Source organism: Peromyscus eremicus, chromosome 7, assembly GCF_949786415.1.
Source record: "Peromyscus eremicus chromosome 7, PerEre_H2_v1, whole genome shotgun sequence".
Taxonomy (NCBI): Eukaryota; Metazoa; Chordata; class Mammalia; order Rodentia; family Cricetidae; genus Peromyscus; species Peromyscus eremicus.
Genome location: NC_081422.1, coordinates 87,440,400 through 87,453,021, shown reverse-complemented (window position 1 = coordinate 87,453,021; position 12,622 = coordinate 87,440,400).

Sequence of the window (12,622 nt, the reverse complement as noted above, 5' to 3'; positions counted from 1 at the left end):
TCCGATTGAAACAAGTGATTATAGAGATATTGAGTGAAGTTTGGCTGGGGTTCTCATCCTGTTTCTGTTAAGCCACACTTTGCTCACATATCTTGCGGATGATATGATGCCATTGAGCGTCCCTGTAAGTCTAAGAGTTAAGGAAACTAAAAAAAAAATGGTGATATTCCTATACTGAGTGCACAAGTGAGCTAGGGTTGAAATTTCATTGTGCAAAAAGAGGGTTTTGACTGGAGTGTTTATATTTAAACCTGGGAATACAGAGAGATAGGACTCTTCAATTGGAAAATGTTTTTTAAAAAGCTAGAAAAAAATACCATGTTTCTACCAAACAGCCAAATAAGACAAGTGGAGCAGCATTTAAAAAGAAAAAAAAAAAAAACATGTTTTAAATTGCCATTTGTCAAAAATCTCTCCAACTCAACATTTTCCCAAAAATCAAAGTATGTGTTCAAAGCTTCATTGTGCTTGTAACTGTACTTTAAGTCAGTTGTTGGTTTTTCTGTCTGCCATTTCTAGAACTGCTTCACTGCAGATTGCTGGTGTTCTGACGATTTCCCCTCCCTCATCTGTGATGTTCTCTGAGCCGGGGCTGTGATGCAGATGTGTCCATTAGGGCTGGGATGCCCATTACCTGTTTACCTTGTGTCTGCTTATGGTTTTTCTAAGATGATAAATGATATTTTTTAAATAAAACTATTATTTATATTCAAAGAAATTATTTTGGATGGTCCAGTGTTGATATGAGCTAGTTTTTAGGATAGTTCATGTTAACCTAAGTGGTTTATGTAAACCTAAGTAATGATTCTGAACTCTCAGACTTGGCCCACCTTCCAACCCTGGGTACCAGCCCAGTCTGATCAGTTCACTCTATCCTTGCTTGCTCTCACCACAGCCAACCTCCAGGTCTTTCCCAGGTCCTACATCCTATGCCCAGGGTAAAACAGGATCTAGCCTAGAACACACATCTGGAGCATTCATCATCTGTTTACACCATCCTCTACCCTTAGGACTTGCCTTTCTATACAACCTTTATGCAGTCCTAGCCTGGTGAGTGCCCAAGATATTGGCCTCTCCACACCACTCTCACATGTCCCGCCTAAGCAGATTTAGACATTTGCTTCATTCACTTCCTTTCTCGCTCACCACTGAGTAGGAATCACTTTCTTTCCTCTAATCCAAAATCAACACCAGGTGTCTGATAGATTGACCTATCAACTCCTCACAACTGATGTGAAATTAACCAAGTTTAGACAAAAACTAAACCAAAACCAAACTTAGACTCAATATAGGCTGTATATAATCTCATATCAGACAGACAACCCATGAAAGAAAGCCACACACCAAAGTTGCATTAGAAAAACACTAACAATATAAGATATCAAGACAGTGTATTTTAAAAGTAATATACAAGTGTTCTTCAATGAGAATTATCTAGATGAACCACAGAACACAGAACTTAAAAGAACTAATAAATTTTATCATAACAATCAAGGACTTTAATGATGACACAAATAAGCTGCTTAGTGAACTTGATGAAAATAGCAATAGACAGCTGAACGATGCCCAAGAAAATACAAATGTAAGACATTCAGTAAAGAGACATAAATATTGGAAAAAACCCGTGCTGAAATGAAGATGGAATTGAAAAATATAATAACACAATTAGAAAACACAGTGGAAAGCCTTGAAAGTGGAGTACATCTAGTAAAACAGAATATCATTACTAGAAGATAGTGTAGAGGAATCAGACCACACAAGCAAAGACTAGAAAAATGTTAACCACAAAGTAAAATATTCAAGAACTGCAGAACATCACAAAAAGACAAAATCCTTTGATTTTTAGGCATAAATGAACGAGAAGAATAAAGATCAATGGCATAGACCAGATCTTCAACAATATCATAGAAGAACATTTCACAAATTAAGGAAAAACATACCCAGATAGACCCAAGAATCACACAAATTTTCAATTAGACAGGACTGAAACAAGTCAAATGTAAACTTAGTAGATGGTAAGTAATGATAAAACATAATAAATAAACAAAATAATAATAAGATAAAAGACACTCTCACAGCATATTATAGTTAATACACTAAATATATAAAACAAAGAAAGTGTTGAAAGGTGAACAAGATAGGTAGATGATAAATAGATAGACAGAGAGAGGATAGGAAATAATATACTAAATGAGCCAGGGATCCATGTTCATTGAAAACTTGGCAGGATTTAGAATCACATAAGTCCAGGACTGACACCCAAGCTTGTCCAATGACTTAAAAATGTCCATCATTGTATCTGTGCACTCACATTTACAAGCATACATGCACATACATCATAGTACAGTACACTCATACCAAACACACACACACACACACACACACACACACATACACACACACACGAAATAACTCTAGAGCTCATTTTAATAGATGGATATTTTCATAACCAGAAAATGTTCAAAAATAAACTTGGATAGTTTTTATTTTATCCAGGTGTTGAACTCAATGTCTTTTCAAACATCTCACCAGCAAGTATGACAGTTAACCCTGATGGCAAATTTGATTGAATCTTGAATTAATTGATACACAGACCTCTGTGCAGTCTGTGAGGGCATTTCCAGCAAAGATTAACTGAAAGTAAAATAAAAACTCTCTTCTGAAGTAGCTAGAACTTTCCTGAGACATCCTAGATAAATAAATAATCCCAGAGAACAGCAGAGTTGTTAGCCTGCCAGACTCAGTCCTTGGTGAATACAATTTCTTTGTTGTCATTTTACTTCTATCAAAATCGCTTTTTTTGGCTTTCCAGCATGAACTGAAGACCAGCAGTTCTTCAGGAAACCTGCAGTTCTGTAACACACCAGGTGTACTGGAGCATCTATCTAGCTTGTGGACTGAGAAGCTCCCGGAATCTCAGCTTTTCCACTTGGTAAATAATCATTGCTGGACTATGCGGCCCATGCAATGTAAGCCAATTAAATGTTTTATTTGTAGTGAGTGCGTGCGTGCATGTGTGCGTGCATGTGTGTGTGTGTGTGTGTGTGTGTGTGTGTGTGTATGTATGGAAATCAAGAAGTCCACAGGCTGGCACCAGGCCAAGCTTCAGGAATCCAATAGATGAGAGAGAGAAGGGATGCTGTGAGATGACCAGCCACACTAGCAGAAACCCATGAACTGTAGACCAAAAGCTGTGGAGCCCTGACAGGACTGGACTAGGACCTCTGGATAAGTGAGACAATTGTTTGGCTTGATTGTTGTGGGGGGGAGGGTGAGGCAGGAGGATCGGGACCCGTCCCTGGTGCATGGGCAGGCTTTTTGGAGCCTAGTGCCTAGTGCCTAGGGTGTGTCACCTCCTATAGCCTTGATGCAGGGGGGAGGGGCTTTGACCTGCCTCAGCTGAGTGTACCAGGCTCTGCTGACACCCCATGGGAGACCTTGACTTGGGGGAGTTGGGAATAGGGGGTGGGTTGGGGAAAAGGCTGGGAGGGGGCTGGAAGAGGGAAGATGGGGGATCTGTGGTTGGTATGTAAAGTGAATAGAAAATTTCTTAATAATTAAAAAAAAAAGAAAATCAAGAAGTCACTCATTAAAAAAAAAACTTGTCAGAATAATAGCTGATTTATCAATGGAAACTAGAGGACTGTGTAGAAATGCACTCCAAGGTCCAAAAACTGTTGATAATAACCTATAATACTGTGCCCTGTATAAGTATCTGTATAGTTGAAGGAGAAAAAAAAGTAACCAAGGATATAAGAAGGCTAAAAGATTCCATGTCCACCAACCTCACTCTACAGAGAATACTGGAAACAATATTTCAGACTGAAGAGAAGAATAAACATAACCAAGGTACTAGGAAAAAAATGAAGCAAGGAAGACTAAAACATAAAATGTGAATATGAACAAAAACATTCAAAAGCAAAATAAAATGGCATCAATTAATATACAACTTATAATAATAATTTTACATATTTATGAACTCAATTCTTCAATCAAAAGACACAAGCCAGCTATATAGATTAAGAAACCAAATCTATCTTTCCATTTTCTACAGGAAACTCATCTTTAAAGACAGGCATCACCAAATGTGAAAAGATAGAAAAAAAATGTACTCTAAGAAAGTGGCACCAGGAAGTAAGCAGTTTCACAATCCTAATATCTGACAAAACAGACTTCAAACTAAAACTAATGAGAAGAGATGAAGAAGGACACTTCATTCTAATCAAAGGAACAGTTAACCAAGATTACATTAAAATCAAGTAAATATATGATGTATCATATATTATGTTTAATTACATAAGTATCACATATATATCATATATAATTGTATAATATATAATCGCATATGCATATTTAAACCCTGACAATTTTATTAAAGTGTTAATTTAAAATTAAAGACACAGACTAACTCCAATTCAGTGATAGTAGATCATTTCGATATTCCACTTTCACTGATGGTCAGGTCATTTGAAAAAAAACTAAGCAGAGAATCATCAGAAATAATACATCAAAAAGGCCCTGTAAAAATTTATAGAATACTCCATGCGTTATACTGTAAAATAGACTACATATCATGACACAAAACGAATATTAACAAATTAAAAAAATAGATTAAATCCATGCGTCCTATTTGGCCACAATACTATGCAGCTTAAAATGAACAGCAAATGAATATCTCATAATTTCACAAAACTCACAGAGATTAAAAACACATTACTGAGTGTTGAATGCATCAAATAAGAAATCAAGAAAGAAATAAAAAAAATCCTGGAATTAAATGAAGGTGGAAATACTACATAACAAAATCTCTGGGACACATTAAAAACAGTCCTGACTGTTCTAAGTGCCTATGTTAAAAAAAATCGAAGGATATCAAGCAAATAGCTTAAAGATGCAATTCAATTATTTCAAAGATGAAAACTTAGAATAAACCAAACATAAATCCAGTAGTTGTGCATATTAATAAAAATCAGAGTAGAAATTAATAAAATATAAACAAAGAAAACAAATAAATCTAAGAGCTGGTTCTTTGAGCTGATATACAAGATTGATAAACTGGCCCAACCAATGAAAATAAGAAAAAAGAGACCTAAAATTACAAAATCAGAAAACAGACACTAAAGAGATTCAGAATATTATAAGAGAATGCTAAAGACATTTACTCCATTAAGTTAGAAAATCTAAAACAGGTGGACAGAAATCTAAACTCATATAAACGATCAAAGATAAGCCAGAAAGAATAGTACCCTAAACAAATCTATAACAAAAGAAGAGACTGAAACTACTAAAAATCCATCTGAGTGAAATTAGCCTAGATCCAGACAGAATTCTAGCAGACATTCAAAGGCAATTTACAACTGACATCTCTATTCAAAAATAGAAACAGAAGAAGCATTTTGAAGTTGCTTCTGTTAAACCAGGTAAGATGACCATGACGGAGGAGGAGGAGGAGGAGGAAGAGGAGGAGGACAAAGAGGAAAAAGGAAGACAAAGAAGATGATGATAATGGCTATAGACTAGTATCCCTGATTGAACATAAAAGAAAAAAATCTGAATAAAATACTTGCTAACTAAGTACTGGCATATATCAGTAGATCATCCACTATGATCAAGTTTGCTTAATCCAAAGATTCAACAATGATTCAATATACCTAAGTTAATAAATGTAATAAATCCTATAAACGGACTTGAAGTCAAATTAATAGATGCAGAAGAATCTTTCTCAAAAGAAGAGATGAAATAGCTAAAAAGAAATCTCAAAAAAAGTATTTGATATCCTTAGCAATTAGGAAACACAAAATACAACTTATACTTCATCTTCCCCCTGTCAGAATGTTGTAGATTCTTGAGCTTCACTGCAGACAACCTGAACCAGAACCATCATGTACAGGGCAAAGCTTGCATTAAATAAACATATTACTCGGGCAACTTCTCATTTGTCTGGGAAAACCCTCAGTCATTCAGTCTACATTTTTCATCTATGTAGAAAGATCAATACAAAATTAGTTGAGGGTGTCCAGTGTTATGACAGTCTTTGGATTCTTTTATAAGCAGGGTTTCCATAAAGACAAGAAAGGTGAAGTCACCTGATTCATCATTTCCATGTGCTTCCTCCATGGCCTTGTTTCTTACTTTCTGATGATTCCAAAACTGTATGACCTTGTCACCTCATCAAAAGTATAAAGGAAATCTTTTTCTTTGCATATTACTTCAAGAAGTTGTCTAGTGAAAACTATACACCAGTTCAGGTACAAAATCCCAGAGCCAAGTTTACAATTCCATTTTCCTAAGTGACTAAAATAAAACATATAATTCATGCCTTTAATTCCAGAAATAGGGAGGCAAAGGTGGGTGAATTGCTCTGAGTTTGAGACCAGGGAGTTCAAAGACAGCCAAGATGACTAAATGTCTCAATAAAATAAACAAAACACATATATTGTCCTTTAGTTTAAACAACTTGGCATTTATGAATTTGAAATTACTAACAATTTATATTGAATTATATTAATATTTTAGAAGAGAAAAATTGTTGATATTTGAAAGAAAATTATCAATTTTCTGTATACATATTTAAATTTGTTTCTCTACTTTGTCTATTGATTGATTAATATTATTACCATTGTTATAAAAAATTACAAAAATTTTTTACAATATTAAGAATCATTTATATGAAATAGTAACATTATAAATAATAAAAATAGACATACCCTCTTAGAAACAGATGCCTTGATAAATATTAAGTATTTAATGGATATATCAACTGTAAAATATTTATTACAGTCCTTCAATATATGTACTCAGATTAATAAAGTAGGTGGTGATTTATATCTTATTCAATAATGTATTGAAAAGCTTTAAAATAGATAATATACTCTACCAACTAATTATGTCACTTCATCAGAGTCTAAACATTGGTTATTCCTTTAATGTTTGTTGGAAACTTGAGACAAATATTCCCAAGCCCCCATTAGAAATGACACACATAATTATTGGCAGATGATTGATGATGCAATTTCCTGGCATGAAATACCCATTAAAATCAGACTAAAAGTTCTGTTCAGGGCAATGGTAAGTGGTTTTGGAGCCCTGGTGTGTGCCACAATAACCGCAGGATATGTTGACTTGGCATTTAATGAATGTTTAATGATGGATGAACATGTGAAGGAATTCAGATTTGTGTTTCTGACTGATGACTAAGGTGACTTCTTTGCTATGTATTTGAATAAAGACACATTCATTTTTACCAGCAGAGTTGATTCAATAGTTTTTAAACACTAAAATACAATAACCAGTCCAATGTATCAACAACCCACTATTCAGGATACATAGTGATTTGTGTGGGACTGTGAACTAATAACTTCTCTGGTATAGGTCTTCAGAATCTAAAATAATCTGTTTATGGGCATCAGACTGACATCCAATTTCAGTTTCTACAGAAACACATTATGTGTATTTCTTGAAGAATTGTTTTCCTAGATGTGTTTGGCAGCATGAAATTTACATTACTGTCTGTGCTCATTATGAGCTGCATTGATTATAAAGCAGTAGTGAGGGCATAATGGTGGTGTTTTTGTCCATAGGACCATAGAAAAATAAGGTTCATAGAAAAATAAGGTAGTCTGGCTTATATCAGTCTGTCTTGATTGGCTAAAACAAAAAGTATAAACAAAAATAAACAAAATTAAAATCAACTTTTCCCATTCCTGATTAATTGCATTTCCTCCCCACCAAATAAAAAGATCATTGTAGGAATTTTTACTCATAAATTATGTAAATCAAACTTAAAGAAAACTATACATTTATGGTTGGTTAAAAATGACAGAAAACATTAACCATATTCTTGCAAAACCTCTGAATCTAAATTTATACCAGTCTATATATAATCTCTAAATCATCATTGTGATTTGTACAGACACTCAACTCAGAGTGGTAAAATAATAAGATCATTAAAATTTTCAAAAATGGTACTGTATGTCTAGTCTAAATTTCATGGTTGTGGAGATCATGGGCCCTCGTGGAAAACTGAATACTGTTGTTTAGCAAACTGGCAGCATTAAGCTGCCCTTTAAATATTTATCTTTATACCCAGAGGCATAAGCTACTCCCAGCTTTAATAAGAGAAGCTATCCTTTCCAGTGAATGGTGGTGCATGCAGAGACTCAGGGTAGCTGAGAAAAAAGTGACAGATGAGTCAACATTATATTATATTCTATATGTAAATAATAAAAATAAAACTTAAAAATACAAAAAGTCCTTGCCTTTGCCTGTATGTTGTAGAATATTCTACCTTTTATTCTAACCCTTTCAAAGTTTCAGGTTTTATTTTATGGTGTTTGGTAGACACAGTTAATTTTTGTACATGGAAAGATAAGGATTTATTTTCATTCTTCGATATATATGTATCTCATGTGTCAAGCAGTACTTTGGGGAAGATGCTATCTTTACTTCAATGAGTCAAAATTATCTTTTTTTTTTTTTTTTTTTTTTTTTGGTTTTGGTTTTTCGAGACAGGGTTTCTCTGTGTAGCTTTGCGCCTTTTCTGGAACTCACTTGGTAGCCCAGGCTGGCCTCGAACTCACAGAGATCCGCCTGGCTCTGCCTCCAATGAGTCAAAATTAATATTCTAAAGTTGTATGAGGTTATATATTGCTCCTCTATTCTATTCTGTTGATCTATATGTCCAATTTCTGTGTCCTTTTTTTTTCAGCACAAAGCTTATTCTATTATTCTGGATCTGTAGTAAAGTTTGAAATCAAGAATTAGCCTACAGAATGGGAAAAGATTTTCACCAACCCCACATCTGTAAGAGGGTTGATCTCCAAAATATATAAAGAACTCAAGAAACTAGACATCAAAATAACAAACAATCCAATTAAAAATTGAGCTATAGAGCTAAACAGAGAATTCTCAAAAGAAGAATTTCAAATGGCCGAAAGACATTTAAGGATTGCTCAGCATCCTTAATTATTAGGGAGATGCAAATCAAAACGACTCTGAGATACCATGCTATACCCGTCAGAATGGCTAAGATCAAAAGCACTACAGACAGCTTATGTTGGAGAGGATGCAGAGAAAGGAGAACACTCCTCCACTGTTGGTGGGAGTGCAAACTGGTACAGCCACTTTGGAAATCAGTATGGCAGTTTCTCAGAAAATTGGGAATCAATTTACCTCAAGACCCAGCTATACCACTCTTGGGCATATACCCAAGGAATACTCAATCATACCACAAGGACATATGCTCAACTACATTCGTAGCAGCATTATTCATAATAGCCAGAACCTGGAAACAACCTAGATGCCTGTCAACTGAAGAAACTTTAGTACATATATGCAATGGAATACTACTCATCAAAGAAAAACAATGACATCATGAAATATGCAGGCAAATGGATGGAACTAGAAAATATCATCCTGAGTGAGGTAACCCAGACTCAGAATGACAAGCATGGTATGTACTCATTCATTAATGGATACTAGATATAAAGCAAAGGGTAATCAGGCAACAACCCACAACTCCAGAGAAGCTAACTAACAGAGAAGACCCAAAGAGGCATGCATGGACTGTCCTGGGAAGGGGAAATAAATGAGATTTCCATGAGTAAACAGGGGATGAGGGGCGGGCAATGGAGGGTAAGGGATAGGGGGTGAGAACATAAGGGAATGGGATGGTTGAGCTGGAATAGGGAGGGAGGGGGAATGCAAATAAAAGAGATACCATGATAGAGAGAGACATCATGGGTATAGAGAGAAACTCAGTGCTAGGGAAGTTGCCAGGAATCCCTAAGGATGACCATAGTCTGGGCTAATAGCAATAGTGGAGAGGGTGCCTAAACTGAACTGGCTTGCCCCAGAGATCAGACCAATGAATACCCTAACTATCATCACAGATCTTTTCTCCAATGACTGATGGAAGCAGATCTAGAGATCCACAACCAATCACTAGACAGAGCTCCAGGAGTCCAATCAAAGAGAGAGAAGGGGGATTCTATGAGCAAGTGCATCAGGATCATGATGGGGAAAGATGCAGGGATGACCAAACCAGAATAGAGAGAACTCATGAAAATTGGATCAGTGGCTGTGGAGCCTATGTGGGACTGGACTAGGCCCTTTGCACGGCAAGACAGTTGTATAGCTTGATCTGCTTGCGAGGTCCCCTGGCAGAAGGATCAGAATTCATCTTGTACATGAGCGGGCATTTTGGAGCCCACTACCTATGATGGGACACCTCTTGCAGCCTTGAGGCAGGGGGAAGGGCTTGGACTTGCCTCTACTGAATGTATCCCCCCATGGGAGGCTTTGCCTTCTTGTGGGTGTGAGTGGGGGTTGAGTTGGGAGGGGGAGGCTAGGGGGTGGGAGGAGGGAAGAGGGAGATCTTTGATTGGTGTGTAAAATGAATGAAAAAAATTTCTTAATAAAAAAAAAAAGAATTTCCTTCCAGCATTGCTCTTTTTGCTGAACATTATTTTAACTATGCAATGATTTTTAATTTTTTTTGAGAATTTCATATGTGAGTACTCTATCTGCATATTGATACCCTACTTTCTTATTCTTTTCCTGTGCCTCTCCCACTTTCTTGTAACTTCATGAGCTCTTCATATATATATATATATATATATATATATATATATATATATATATATATATATATATATATATGATGCTTCCAATGAAGCTATAGATTATCTTACAAAAACCCTGGCTCCAGTCATGGGAGACCTCCCCTAGAGCTGTGGTTGGTCAGGATTTCAAAAGACATCCCAAACAGTATAGGCTACTGCCATTGTCCTTGATTACCTGATACCCCAAATAGTATAGGCTATTGCCATTGCCCTTGGTTACCTGTAGAACTTGAAAAATAGTTTGCAGTAGACGGAGCCCATCACAAAAATCCACAGCTGTTCAAAATGCACAGGACAATCATCTATGCTGTGCCTGTTTTCAAATGATACAGCTCCAATACAACCACTACAACCTAAGGCTCATGGAACATCACAGAAGAAAGGACAGGACAATTATAACACTCAGAAGACCAGGGAGTCCTGCTACTTGATAGTATCTTCTGTGTACGACAGGGAATTTCACCCATGAAATATTACCCAGAAATTTTTACATTTACATATAAAATTTAAGATTTTTTTTTATTTCTGGGGTAGCGAGAGGGATGTGAAGAGAATTGAATTGGGATTGCACTGAATTTGTTTGGTACAAAGGGAGAAGACATTAGGGGAGGGTAACCTAAAAAGTTTGAAATCGTAGCAAAAATTCATATTTTTGGACTTACATGAAGCCAAGTCATCAACAGAAACAGTGTTTATTTCAGTAAAAACCATGCACTAAGACAACGGTGGTAATAAATGCTCAAGCAAGTTAGCTTGTTCAAATATGACATAATGTGATATGGAGATGTGTTGAGCTGACTTTGGATAAGGTATTAGTAATCTACTATTACATAACAGAAACCAAATCATGTTTAATGGAAGTCAACATGCTTTACTGGATAAACAAATATCTTATCACAAATAAATAACAAGAAAAAATGGTCAAAGCAAATCTTTTGGACGATGTTTTACATTAAACAATTATTTCTATACAATTTCTTCCAATTTTCACTAGAAAGCCAGGAATGCTTGCTCATTAGAAATTAGCATGTTTCATTTTGCTTTCCTTATTGAAAGATAAATTTCAAGCACAAAATGATTATTAGGACTGGACTGTTACTAATACCCATTTCAACTACATCTTCCATCATTGCCCTGTATGGATTCACATTATAGACTAAGCAGCAAGCCCATACATGAGAAGAAAATAATTATATCAAATATGTTTTCTATTTTCAGCAGAGCCCCTGCTCAATGTGAAGCAGTTCTACTCTGAAGGAAATCATTTTCTTTAAGAAGGCATTATGGGAACATCGATTACCAGTGTTATTCTTTTCCTTTGTTGTCAGGAACATTACAGAAAACCTGTGACTCTCTGTTCCTGGTGTTTCGGTCCTTACCATCCTTTGCACATCTGGTGAAGTGGCTTTCCATATAGACGTCCTTGGTTAGTCTATCCTCATAGTAGTCACATATTTTCAGTTTTCCTGATGGAACTCTGGCCAGCTCCAGAGTGGCAAGCATGGCTCTGGCAGACCTTGCCCTTCTTCCCCATTCCCACTGCCTTGATAAAAACAAAACAAAACAAAACATTAGATCACATTCCTAAAGCTAGCCGCCAAGGTCTATTCCTTTATTTGCCTACTTCCTCCTGAGGCTAACTACCAAGGTTCAGCTAACAAAGTATTAAAATCCAGCAATCAAAATCCCCCTTTGGCTTATCTAATTAACATGCCAAATGAACATATACCACTGCATCCTAGCCCATTCTAACACAGACCTCCCCTTTATTCTTTTCTTAAACATGACACCTGCACAGTCCTTTGCTGCTGTTTTCCTGTCTGAGTGAGAAAGCAGCCACTTTAACTTTTCTTCCCAGCTTAATAAAGGCTCTCTCTGTGAAAACAGGTGTTTGGGTGTGAGGAGCTGGAGGGGTACCTGCTGTGCTGGGGTGGGGTGTCCTTCAGTTCCCACTTTCCAAATATCATTTCCTGAAATTTTCTGTGCTAAGTGATTTGTTT